Here is a 12,144-nt window from a genome sequence, read left to right as displayed (position 1 = left end):
TTCTTCTACTTCATGAAAACTTCCAACAATGAATTGAGTGTATATATATGGATATATTTATTCGATGAGGAAGAAGTTTAAAACATTTGAATAGATTCAAATCAATTTCAGCATGAAGTGGAAATCATCGTATTAGAAAAGTCAAATATCTATGATTGGATCATGGTGGAAATATTTGAATTACGAGTTTTAGCGAACATCTAATAGAGTTACGAAATTGTTTCACAACTCACGTTTCTTGGAACACCATAGTTATGATGGAGTATTCGAAAGACGTATCCAAACCTTATTGAATTAATGATGAGATAAAATAAAATAATGCCATTATATTTTGTGGATTATGCTTTAGAGACTACCGCTTTTACATTAAATAGAGCGTCATCGTAATCCGTTGAAATGATACGATATGAGTTATGGCATGGGTATAAACCCTAGAGAGTGGATTTGGTGATCAAGGGGATACGTGTGCACCCTCTCTCTACCGTTAGATTTGTTCCAAGATTGTGACTTCATAAACAGCAATGAAACGGCGTCAAATCTGCTTATTCAATTCGGCTCTGCCTTCTGACAGCTTGTCTGCTTATTCAAGACCATGCGCGTGTGTAGGGTCAACATGCATCGACTTGGGTCAGATCGCTCCAGAGCAAAGCGGGACGCTCCATGTTTGCGGACGCCACAGAGCGCTAAACTCAGTGCGGGACACTGCGTCAGCCTTCATCCTCCCGCAACAGCCCGCGTACGTACAATTATACTGGTAGCTATCTAGCTGATCGATCTGCAATGGAGTGAGTCGTGCTGACTGCAGCTTACATGTGATTAGTTTGAACAAGAAAATGGCTGCTTCGTAGTTCATACATTCACAACATTTAGGAACAGAGCAACTTTTAAGACCAGAGGGATCTGAACCTGATCCAACACCATATAGCTAACTTCCCTTGGAAAAAAAAACACATAGGTAGGTTGTATGTTCAGTAGCTGCAACATGACAGCACCATGGTTGGTGCATGATCTCCTTTCCCCGACGTCCTCTCGAACCTCTGAAGCCAGGTCGGGCCTCCCCTCGTCGCCCTCGTCGCCCTCTCCCCATCCCTCCGTTCGCATACAGGGGCTGGGCCTGCTGACATCATGGTGCCGCTGTTCCCGATGCTTCCATCGCTCCTCCCCATGCCTGTGTTGGTGGCCTCCGTGGCCATGCCGCCGTCCGCCTCCACGCTAGCCGCAACTGCTCTCGCCTCCCGCAGGTCGGAACTTGACATTAATGAGTGGCTCATGGTGATGCACTCCAAGGGCACCGTTCCAGCGATGCCGCCCGATACCCAATCGGCAAGTTCGCCCCAGGTGCCCTTTCCGAGCCCTCGCATGCTGGGAGGAGCTCCCTCCCTAGCATTGGATAGCATCTTGGGAACATGATCTTCAGGGTCATTAGGAAGTTATCCATTCCTGTAAAATTAAGAGATATGAATTGTATTAGCTTACATGGTGTGCCACACTTAAAATGTGAAGATAAACATGACAATTGGCAAGCAGCATGAATTATCAGTTCTGTGTGATGGTCACTTAACATAGAATTGTTACTTAATCACTAAGGGTGTGTTTGGTAGCCCGGGGCAACACAGATTGTCTATCTCCTCTCAACATGTTGATCCTAGCCAAGCTGAGGTGAGATTTTATCATGTGTTTGGCAGCTCGTATACGTTGACATATGCTTGGCTGAGATGTTGTTTGGTAGCATTTGTGCTGAGCTGAGAGTATTACATGGCAGTTTTATAAAGAGGTCTAGCTATTTTGCAAAAAGACCCTGGAGAAGATAAAAAGGAAAGCAATCGAGTCCCTTTTGTCTACAGCGTACATCTGGGAGCCAGCCGGCGGCCAGTGGAGAAGCGGCGATGGTTGGCGGCCAGCGGAGAGGCGGCGATGGTTGGCGGCCAAGGAAGGGGCGGCGGAGGGCGGCGGCCAGGGGAGGGGAGGGGCACCAGCTGGCGGCGAACAGGGCAGGGGAGGCGCAACAACGGGCGGCGAACAGAGCAGGGAGGGGTGCCGACGGGGGACGGAGAACGGCGGCCATGGGGGCTTCTGCATGGCGGTTGGCGGTCGGCGGGTCGAGGATCTCCGATTCCTGGCCGTCTGGTCACCGGCGAGCATCCAGGGAAGGTCGGCTGCCGGCCGGTCCTGCGCGAGGGGAGGGGCGCTAGGGGAGAGGTGGTGGAGGGGGGCGGCCATGGGGGGAGTGGCGGAGGCAGGCAGCCACGGGGGCCACGGCGGCCGGCGACCGGCGACCAGAGGAGGGGCGCGGGAGCGGGAGAGGCGGAGAGCTGCGATGGAGCATGCGGGAGCGTGTGCGAGAGACGGGCTGGGGTCTGGGGGTAGGTTGCGGGATTCTCAAGACAGTTTGCGGGATGGACTCAGCCAAGCTGGGTTGTGAAGCTCGATTTGAGCTTCACAACCTGGCCAGGCTGAGAGCCCTTATTCGCACGATGTGGGCTAAGCTCTACCCATCCGACCCGAGCTAACAAACACAATCTGAGTTGGTAAAACTGAGATGAGGAGATATTTTCTGGGTTGACTCAGGCCACCAAACACACCCTAAATGTTCCATTGATTTCCTGAGCAATCATCGGCAACAGTGAGGCGGTCTACAGACTGAAAGATAACAATGAGATCTTGGTTACTAAACATGGAACCTTCTTGCATCATACTGTAGCAGACTGAAAGATAACAAGCAAGGCCATGGCCTTTCATCTAAAAAAAAAGTAACACAGCTTGCAGGTTTCCACTTTCTACTAGGAGCATGGCAGGCATCCCCATATATTTTCATGAATGCCTTTCAAGGGGTTATCTGAATCATGAACGCAGACCAAGCACCAAAGTGCTGGGCATTACCAAACCAAACCATATTTAAAGAATGAAACAATGATGTCAGAGAAAAGAGCAACGACATGGCACATTTACAGCCACTACTAATGTTTGATAAGTAGCACACACGTGTTGAGTATAGTCCCACGGAGCTGCAGCTAGTGTGTGCATATTATCATGTGAAACGTCAAAACCAAATTTGTGATGTTAGCAACCAAGGAAAAAAATTGTCAACCTGTTCGCGTGTAGACATCAAATTCAGGTTCCAATAAACAAATAGCAATAATGTATAAACTATCTAGTCCACTAGATGAAGCTAGATTCTAATATGATATTCAATTTCAGAACAAGAGAATCATATCTTAGTTTCTGAAAGATTGATATCTCCATGCTTCTGAAGGTCACATCAGTGTAGCTAGGAAAAAAACACAGGTACATGAACGCTTTAGGGACAGCAATACATGTTATACTGCCATCAGTCAGCAATCTTCCATTGGTTCCACAATTCCATCACTCCAAGTGCAATTTTCTGATCAAGAACCGGTCCTAATGAATCCTGCTAAATCAACCACCTACTAACAACTACTGGAATGCAATTTTAGATCTAGCAGCGTCCTCTGGACTCTGGTTGTGATGCAAATGCATCATCGAGCCGCATGCACAAAATCTGGAGAATCAAGCATGTACCTTGGAGAGATGTTGGTTCTTCCACTTGTAGCCTCGAGATGCACTTTGTTCTTGGGGGAGAGGAAAGGGCGCAGCGAAGATGCAGGCCTCCCCGAAGTTGACGGAGACGAAACGCTGGCTGCAGTTGGCGAGGGAAGGGACGGAGCAACATCAGGCTGTGGAGGAAGAACTTCTCCGTCGAGGATCTCAGCAGGGCATGCCCGAGGTGGAGATGGCGGCGCTGCCGCTGTCGACCGTGTCATCAGGAACTCCGAGCAGGTTCTCCAAGAGAGAGGGGCGAGGGAAGAGGAGGGCGTGAATGGTTGCGTGGGCGGTGGTCATGGCCGGGCTCTGACTGCTACTGCATCTGGTGGATGAGGAAAGAGGATAAGAAGCTAGCCGTTTATTTAGGATCACGCGACTGACAACTGGTCTCGAGACTAACGTGCTATTTAACGATGTTAGACACATGTTGCACACAGAAGGGGTGCTCACGTATACACCTGATCACCAGGGTTCTTCCAATAAACCCTAATAGTTCTTTCTTAAATTTTGGTATGCATAGCATAAGTAAATGAGTTTACAACCAAAATCGGATGAATGTCTTTGTTGGTTATCCCAGAGAACAAATTGGGAATTCTTTCCACTATAAAGTCAAAGACAAAAAATGTTTGTCGATGTTACTTGCTTATTTCCAAGAAATTGTTTCTAGCGAAGTATTTGAGTGGGAGGACAATGGAACTTGATAAGGCTGATGAACCTGAGCATGATGATCAGAGTAGCGCGGCATCGGAAATGGTTTCGGAAGCGGCCACGACGATCATGGATCCCATGTCTACAAAGTGTTATAGTCATGGAGATCGAAATACCTATTGAACCTTGTAGGTATGGTTTACTTTGTGATCAAATAAATGATTTGTGGACAAAGGATTGATTTTGAACAATGATAAACTAACTACATACAAAGAAACTATAATGGGCCCTGACTCCGTTAAAATGGCTAAGAGCCATGAAATCCAAGATAGTATCTATAATCAAGCTTGGAGCTTGGTAAACCTTTTGAAGGAATAAATACTTTTTGAAAGTAAATGGATCTATAAAATTAATAGACTTGGATATAATATCCTTAAAGAAGCTCGACTTGTCAAAAGATTGTTTACGACAAAGTTCAAAGAGTTGACTGCGATAAGATTAGATCTTCAGCAGCGATGCTTATAGTCTATGCGGATTGTTCTAGTAATCGCTACATATTTCTTTTATGAGATATGTTAGTAGGATGGCAAAATACATTCCTTAATAGAAGTGTTTATTAAAGGTGTATACAAGATACAGCAGAGAGTTTTGCTAGTCCGTAGAATACTAGAAAGGTATACAAACTTCACTGGATGAAGTGAGTATCACGGAGTTGGAATCTTCACCGGATGAAATAATCAAAGAATTTTTGATTTCATCAGAAACGATGAAGATGCTTGCATTTGCAAGAAATTAAGTGGGAGCGCTGAGACATATTTTAATACTTTATGTAGATAACATATCGTTGATTAGAAATGATGTAATTATGAACTTGATATGATTAAAATGGTTCATTGAAAATTAACTTCAATGAAAGAATATGGAATAAAAACATATTTAGCGTCAAGATCTATGAAGATAGATTGAAACGCATAATAAGTTTAAGTCAAAGTACATAGAATAAATATTGAAGTAGTTCAATATGAAAACGTTAAGAAGGTGTTATTTTCCATGTGGAGGTTTAAACAAGACTTGAGTGTATTTGACATTCAATGAGTAAAAACACATGAGTGATTTTAGATCACGAATAATATGTACACAATCAGATGTCCTATGCTCTAAGGTGTTACGAGCATATATCAAAATGATTCATATGATAATCATTGGACAACAGTAAGAATATCCCTGAGTGCTTTGTCAGAACCGAGGATATATATATATATATATATATATATATATATATAGTTTTATATGGGGTAATAACAAACAAATCGTTGTAAGGTGTTACACCGATATTAGTTTGGTCACATATAAAAATGAATTTCAATTTCAATTAAGCTAATGTGTTCATTTAAAGGTAGCACAATGGGCTAGAAATAGTCTATGCTAGATTTAGATGAGTTCTAAATATTCTGACGGATTCTACAAACGAAGGCATAGTATCTCATTGTTTTGACAATGACTGAGGGTGTTTGAGTCGAGGAGTTCTTTGAGAACTTGTGTAGTTCCGGTAGTGTCAGAACTATGAAACTATATTGTATGTGACAATATTGGTAACATATTTCAGACCGCGGAATTAAGGTTCCACCAGAAGACCAAACATATACGATTGATGCTGACTCATTTTGAAAAACTGAGTAATGCGTAGAGACGCAAATGAATTGCAAAATATATACGTTTCTGAGAATGTCAGATTCGTTGATTGAAACCTCTCCCATAAGAAAACATGATAAGCAACAGAAGGCCAAGGTGTTATATCTTTACAAATGTAAACTAGATTATTGACTCTAGTGCAAGTGGAAGACTGTTGGAGATATGCCCAAGAGGCAATAATAAAAGTGTTTATTGTTATATCTTAGTGTTCATGATAAATGTTTACATCCCATGCTATAATTGTATTAACCGGAAACATTAATACTTGTGTGTTTTGTAAACATAAAGGAGTCCCTAGTAAGCCTCTTTTTAAACTAGCTTGTTGATTAATAGATGATCATGGTTTCCTGATCATGAACATTGAATGTTATTAATAACAAGATCATATCATTAGGTGAATGATGTGATGGACATACACCCATAGTAACCGTAGCATATGATCAAGTCATTAAGTTCGTTGTGCTTCAAGCTTTAAGATACATAGTAACCTAATCCTTCGATCATGAGATCATGTTAATCACCTACACCGGATGGATGCTTTGATGACACCAAACACTACTTCGTAAATGGGTTGTTATAAAGGTGGCATTAAGTGTTCGGAAAGTATTGGGTTGAGGCACGTGGATCAAGAGTGGGATTTTTCCATCCAAATGACGGATAGATATACTCTGGGCCCTCTCGGTGGAATGACATCCAATTAGCTTGCAAGCATGTGACTGGTTCACAAGGGATATCATATCACGGTACGAGTAAAGAGTACTTATCGGTAACGAGGTTGAACTAGGTATGGAGATACCGATGATCAAACTTCGGATAAGTAAAATATCGCGAGACAAAGGGAATTGTTATTTTATGTAAATGGTTCTTTCGATCACGAAGTCATCGTTGAATATGTGGGAGCTATTATGGATCTCCAGATCCCGCTATTAGTTATTGATCGGAGAAGAGTCTCGATCATGTCCACATAGTTCTCGAACCGTAGGGTGACCCACTTAAGGTTTGATGTCGTTTTAAGTAGATATGGAATATGGAATGGAGTTCGAATGTTGTTCGAAGTCTCGGATGGGATCCAGGACATCACGAGGAGTTCCGGAATGGTCCGGAGAATAAGATTCATATATGGGAAGTCACATTCCAAGTTTGGGAGTGGTCCGGTGAATTTATGGAAGGTTGTAGAAGTTTCTAGAATCATCCGGAATAAATCACTATGGAAGGAGGAGTCCCGGAGGGACTCCACCAACCCTAGCCAACCCACCAAGTGGGAAGGTGGAGTCCATGGTGTACTCCACCTAGTTGGCCGGCCAAGAAAGAAGGAAAGGGAGAAATCCCTCTCCCTCTAGGTTTCTCAATTTGGTAAGTTTGGAGTTGGACTTCAAAGTGGTTTTGGGGCAAACCCTAGGGGGTTTCCACCTATTTAAAGGGGAGGAGAGGGGAGGGGCTGGACACACAAGTTGGCCGCACCATCAAGGGGCTCCCAGGCCGGCGCCCCAAGCCCCACTCTCTCCCAAACCCTAGCTACTCCCTCCTCCTATTTCTCCTACAGTGCTTACGGCGAAGCCCTGCCGGAGATCTCCACCACCACCGTCACCACGCCGTCGTGCTGGTGGGATTCCGAGGAGGATCTACTACATCCGCTGCCCGCTGGAACAGGGAGAAGGACGTCGTCATCAACACCGTACGTGTGACCGAGTGCGGAGGTGCTGCCCGATTGTGGCACCGTCAAGATCTTCTACGCGCTTTTGAAAGCGGCAAGTGATCAACTACATCCACCAGGAGATTTATCTCGTTAACGCTTAGCGATCTTCGAGGGTATGTTGATCTTCACCTCGTTGCTACCATCTACTAGATTAGATCTTGGCTTGTTATTCGTTCTTGCGGTACGAATTTTTTTGTTTTCTATGCTAGGAATCCCTACAATTTGTCAGTACGGGTTTAGCTTACGACGTGTTTGGAACCCCCCCCCCCCCTGCGCCATATTTTGTTGGCAAGCTCCGCCACTGACCATCATCACGATTCATAAGATGTTCCTACAGTTCGTACACCATATTGAACAGGGTAAACCAGGATATAGTAACTCTTATAAATGCCCATTACTAAACAGATAAAAACATGATAGAGACCCTAAAATACTATAGTACTTTCTCATCTCTGGAGTGCTCCCAAATCCTAAATCATCGGTATAAAGAGTATATCAATCATATCAAACATAGATTTAAATCTTGATTTGGAACACACATTTAGAAAAAAAAATCTAACTATGGAAAGTAGCTAGTGGCTAATCCAATTTGAGCCTTGAATTTGTCTCATTGCCAATTAACTTTGTAGTTGTTTCTCTAAGCTACACACTGAGTTTGGATTTAAATTTTGTACCATTGTAGATGCATGTATTATATGTGTCATTTTTCCATGTCTTTTAGTCGCTTCTAGGTAGGCTGAAACGCACAAAGGTACCCGAAATACACTTTGTTTGAGAGTACAAGAAACGCACAAAGGTACCCGAAATACACTTTGTTTGAGAGTACAGGATACTCTCTCGAGGAGAGGGGGAGCTGATGACGCAGTGTAGGGACACATGTGAGTTCTGCTACCAATGGACATCCTTGAAGAACGAGAGGCCCTTCAATTAATTTGGCACCCTTCTTATCACAAAATCTTAAAGTTGGATGAGTCTATGGTATAGAGATCTATAACCTTGTCCTAATTCTCACACGTACTCGTTGCAACCAGTTGAATCTCATAAGGTTGTTTAACGTCTTCGTCTCTGCAAACCACCTTTACCTTTCTCAATGTTGCATCCCTAGCTTTTGGTGGTTATGGCCATGGGCTAGAACGGGATGGGATGAACATCTCGCTTGTCGGCACAAAAGGTTTTACGACAAGCATGTTCCTTTGAAAAAACAAGCCGCTATATATATACGCTTTGTTATTCCACATATATCTCCTGAAATAATTGGTACTGATCTTGCTAACCAAATTAATTCCTAAGAAACAAGTATTTAACTTATTTTCTTACATCATGAACCATGGTCATATCCACGAGTTTATTTCACTAGTCAAAGCTTGCACCGTACTTCCAAACCTTTTAGAGTCCTAGTAGTCACTTGACTTTGAAATATTTTTTATCCATGAAGCAAATTTCACAAGGAGGAGGGTCACCAAATTATATATGGAGATCGCCGATGCACCAAGGGAAAGCTTTCGGGCGTGTGCTTCAACCAGAGCCGCATGTTGCAGCTTACAGATCCACTTTCCAAAGCACATGGTCGTGATTGTTGAGTTCCCGGTTCAAGTCCTTGTCGGCGCCCTTGTGGTGAGCCGCATGTTGCAGCTTACAGATCCACTGTCTAAAGCACATGGTCGTGATTGGCTTGCATGATTTCTGAGTTTTAGCCATAACAAGTCCTCGAATCCTCAATGCGATTGCCAATAAAGAATTTTCTTTTATAACGTTTGCATCCTACTGGATCTACATGGGCTAGGCAGCCCAGATAGGCTATACATTCTGAGATCTCAAGTCGCATCAAAATGAGAGCTTGTAAACAGTTTTGGAGACTAAATTTAGTCTTACATTGCTAGTTAGAAGATAGCTTAGTAGTTTACAAGGTGAGATTTCCACTCTCACTAAGTGAGTGAGAAGACAAGGAATTCCCGCGCTACTCCTCCATTGTTGCTCGCCTCGCCACGCACGCGTGTTCGAGTTAGAAACCCGTATGTATCGGCGTGCGTGTGTATGCGTGATGTGTGTCACTGTCTTATTATCTCGTGGCCAAGTTCCATTTGATGCGCCACCCTCTAGTCTTTCCCATTCCGGCGACTGTTTGCCCGGCCGTCCGTGAGGACAAGTCTCCAAAACCCTGGCCCTTCAGATCCTGCACTGAGAGAGACATACGATGATGTTTTTGGAGAGTGCCGCAGCGTAGCTGCTCGCCATTTTTCGAGTTTTTAATTGCCGGTGTACTACTTCTTTGTCAACCTCTACGGATTCGGCGATAAAGAGAGGCTGTGGTGCCGACCTTTCTAGTCGGGATGTATGTGGTTCTCATCTCTTGCCTTGCACTTGTACGTACTTTTTCTACACGTAGATCTGCTAGATGTGCTTAGTCTCGTTCATGTGATTAAGATTGCCACCGTACTTTTTTTGCAGATCTAACAGAAGATGCACTCGGTAATTACTTGTCATGTTGATCTCTGTAATTAGACTCAGCCGGATGTTGCTTCTACACGCACTTTGACGTAATACGTTTTAACATTTGAAGTACACAGTACACTTAAGTACACGGTAAACTTGGGCAACATGGCACAAAGCTTGGTCTGAGCTTTGATCTGCACCAGCGCTGAACCTACAGGGCAGTTCCGATGCACGGTAGTGAGACCTGCCACAGTGCCACGTTTCGAGCACGGTACGGGCAGAAGCCACCGTATTGGGGAAAAATTGGAAAGCGCGGCAAGGACATACGGGCGGGCGAAAACCAGGCCGACCTGCTCCAGTTGCTCTGGCCGACTGACCGGCGAGGATGGGAGAGAAAGCAACAGGTGGAGGTGACCGGCGCCAGACGGACGGACGGATGGATGGATGGGGAAAGCGGGCCGGACGGTTGGATGGAGACGGCCGCTGCAGAAGTGGGCACGCGAGGCTGGCCGCGGCGAGGCCCGACATGTCGCTCCCTGCACGGCGAATACGCCTCCTCGCCTTTTCTGGTGCCTCTCTACAGTGAGTGTCTACCCTGCAGTTTCTTCTCCTTTCCGGTAGGTGCGAGCGTGTGTTTGCGCATATATGTTGCTTCCTCTTTGCGACTAGCATGATGGGGCGCTCTCGCCTTTTGAGCAATCTTTTCCTTCCTTCTGTTTTGGACTAGACACCATTTCTTCTTGTTTGTACTTCATCTATGGTGAAATATAATCTGCAGTGATGTGAAAAAAAGGAAATAGTCTGTATTAGGTTTTTTAAAGTCAAACCATGTAAACTTTGATTAAATTTATTAAAAAAAGATATCAACAACTAGAATATGAAACCAGTATCATGAGAAACATCATAAAGTATATTTTAATATGGTGTACATTCAGCACCGTAGATATAGATAATTTTCTCAATAAATTTGATCAAAGGTGGTATAGTTTGAATTTCACGAAAACCAATGCGCACTAAATTAAAGCGAGGTAGTAGAAAGGAAAAAAAACAAGTGCAGCCAAAGCAGCGCAGCGCGTTACCTAAGGAAAGAAAACAAGTGCATCCAAACCAGCGCGTTGCCTTTGGGGGTTAATCGAAGGTTGAAAAAAACGCTAGGCGTAAATGAGGTGGTTCCCATTTGGCTAGTGCCGAGGGAGTTCTTCAGCGCCGCTGGCATTTTTTACCATCAAGTGTGTGTATAGGTTACTATATGTTAAAGCAAAATAATTTAGAACATGTATGACTAAACTACCAAAAACTACTACCATTGTAATATGACTTATCTCACTCGTCAATGAAATAGGATATGATTTCTCGTTGGAGATAACAATTTGCTGGTTGTTCTGCTTAGATTTCTGCTTATGCCCTAGGCGAGGCATTTGTCTATCGGCTAGTGACATAGACATTCCAGATGGGCCTGCCAAAGATAGTACCCGGGGTTTATTGAAGACCCATAACCCGAAGATTGCAAAGCCCGGAAGCCCTGCAAAGAGTCGGCTATGGCAAGCAGAGATAGATTAGGAATAAAGAGATTTGTATTTCTACGGGTCGAACTCAAAGAGTCTCCCGGCAATTGTAACTTGTGTAATACGAAACCCTCGGCTCCGCTTCCTATATAAAGGGGAGTCGAGGGACAAAGTAAGGATCGATTCTATTTTGAACACAACCCTAGTTTTTAGCGGTCGAGCACCTTTTCGGCTGAAACCTTCGAGATCTACTTGCCCTCTACTTTACACGAAACCCTAGTCTACAACTTGTAGGTATTGATAAGTTAATACCTTGTCAATTGGCGCCGTCTGTGGGAATTAGAGGAGACAAGGAGCTGATCTCGATGGCATCGTCAAGATCTTCGGCAACATCGTCAACGTCTTCGGTGGCAAGCAACGCGATGGACGGAGGTAAACAGATCGAAACTGGTCTCGTTGATTTTGTTCCTCACCCGCCCTCCCGTGTGGATGCATGTGTGTATCTGGAGGAGCCCATGGAGATGACGTTCGGGAGCTTCCACTTCCGCGTCGGAAAAGAAGGATCACACCGTCTCGCGACACCGAATTCTTCGGCATCGTTCGCGG

General features: G+C 44.3%; 1 long non-coding RNA gene across 1 annotated transcript; it reads right to left on the bottom strand.

Annotated features, from left to right (window-relative positions):
- Positions 1 to 820: 820 nt before the first annotated feature.
- Positions 821 to 3,832, bottom strand: LOC127327365 (uncharacterized). Its single transcript, XR_007868524.1, has 2 exons — positions 3,541 to 3,832; positions 821 to 1,440 (listed from the first exon to the last, which is right to left on the bottom strand). It is a non-coding gene; the product is annotated as an uncharacterized lncRNA (long non-coding RNA).
- Between the last annotated feature and the right edge of the window lie 8,312 nt (positions 3,833 to 12,144).

The sequence above is a fragment of the Lolium perenne genome, chromosome 1 (assembly GCF_019359855.2).
Source record: "Lolium perenne isolate Kyuss_39 chromosome 1, Kyuss_2.0, whole genome shotgun sequence".
NCBI lineage: Eukaryota > Viridiplantae > Streptophyta > Magnoliopsida > Poales > Poaceae > Lolium > Lolium perenne.
The sequence above is the reverse complement of the archived record's forward strand: the minus strand, read 5'-3'. Positions and strand labels throughout refer to the sequence as shown.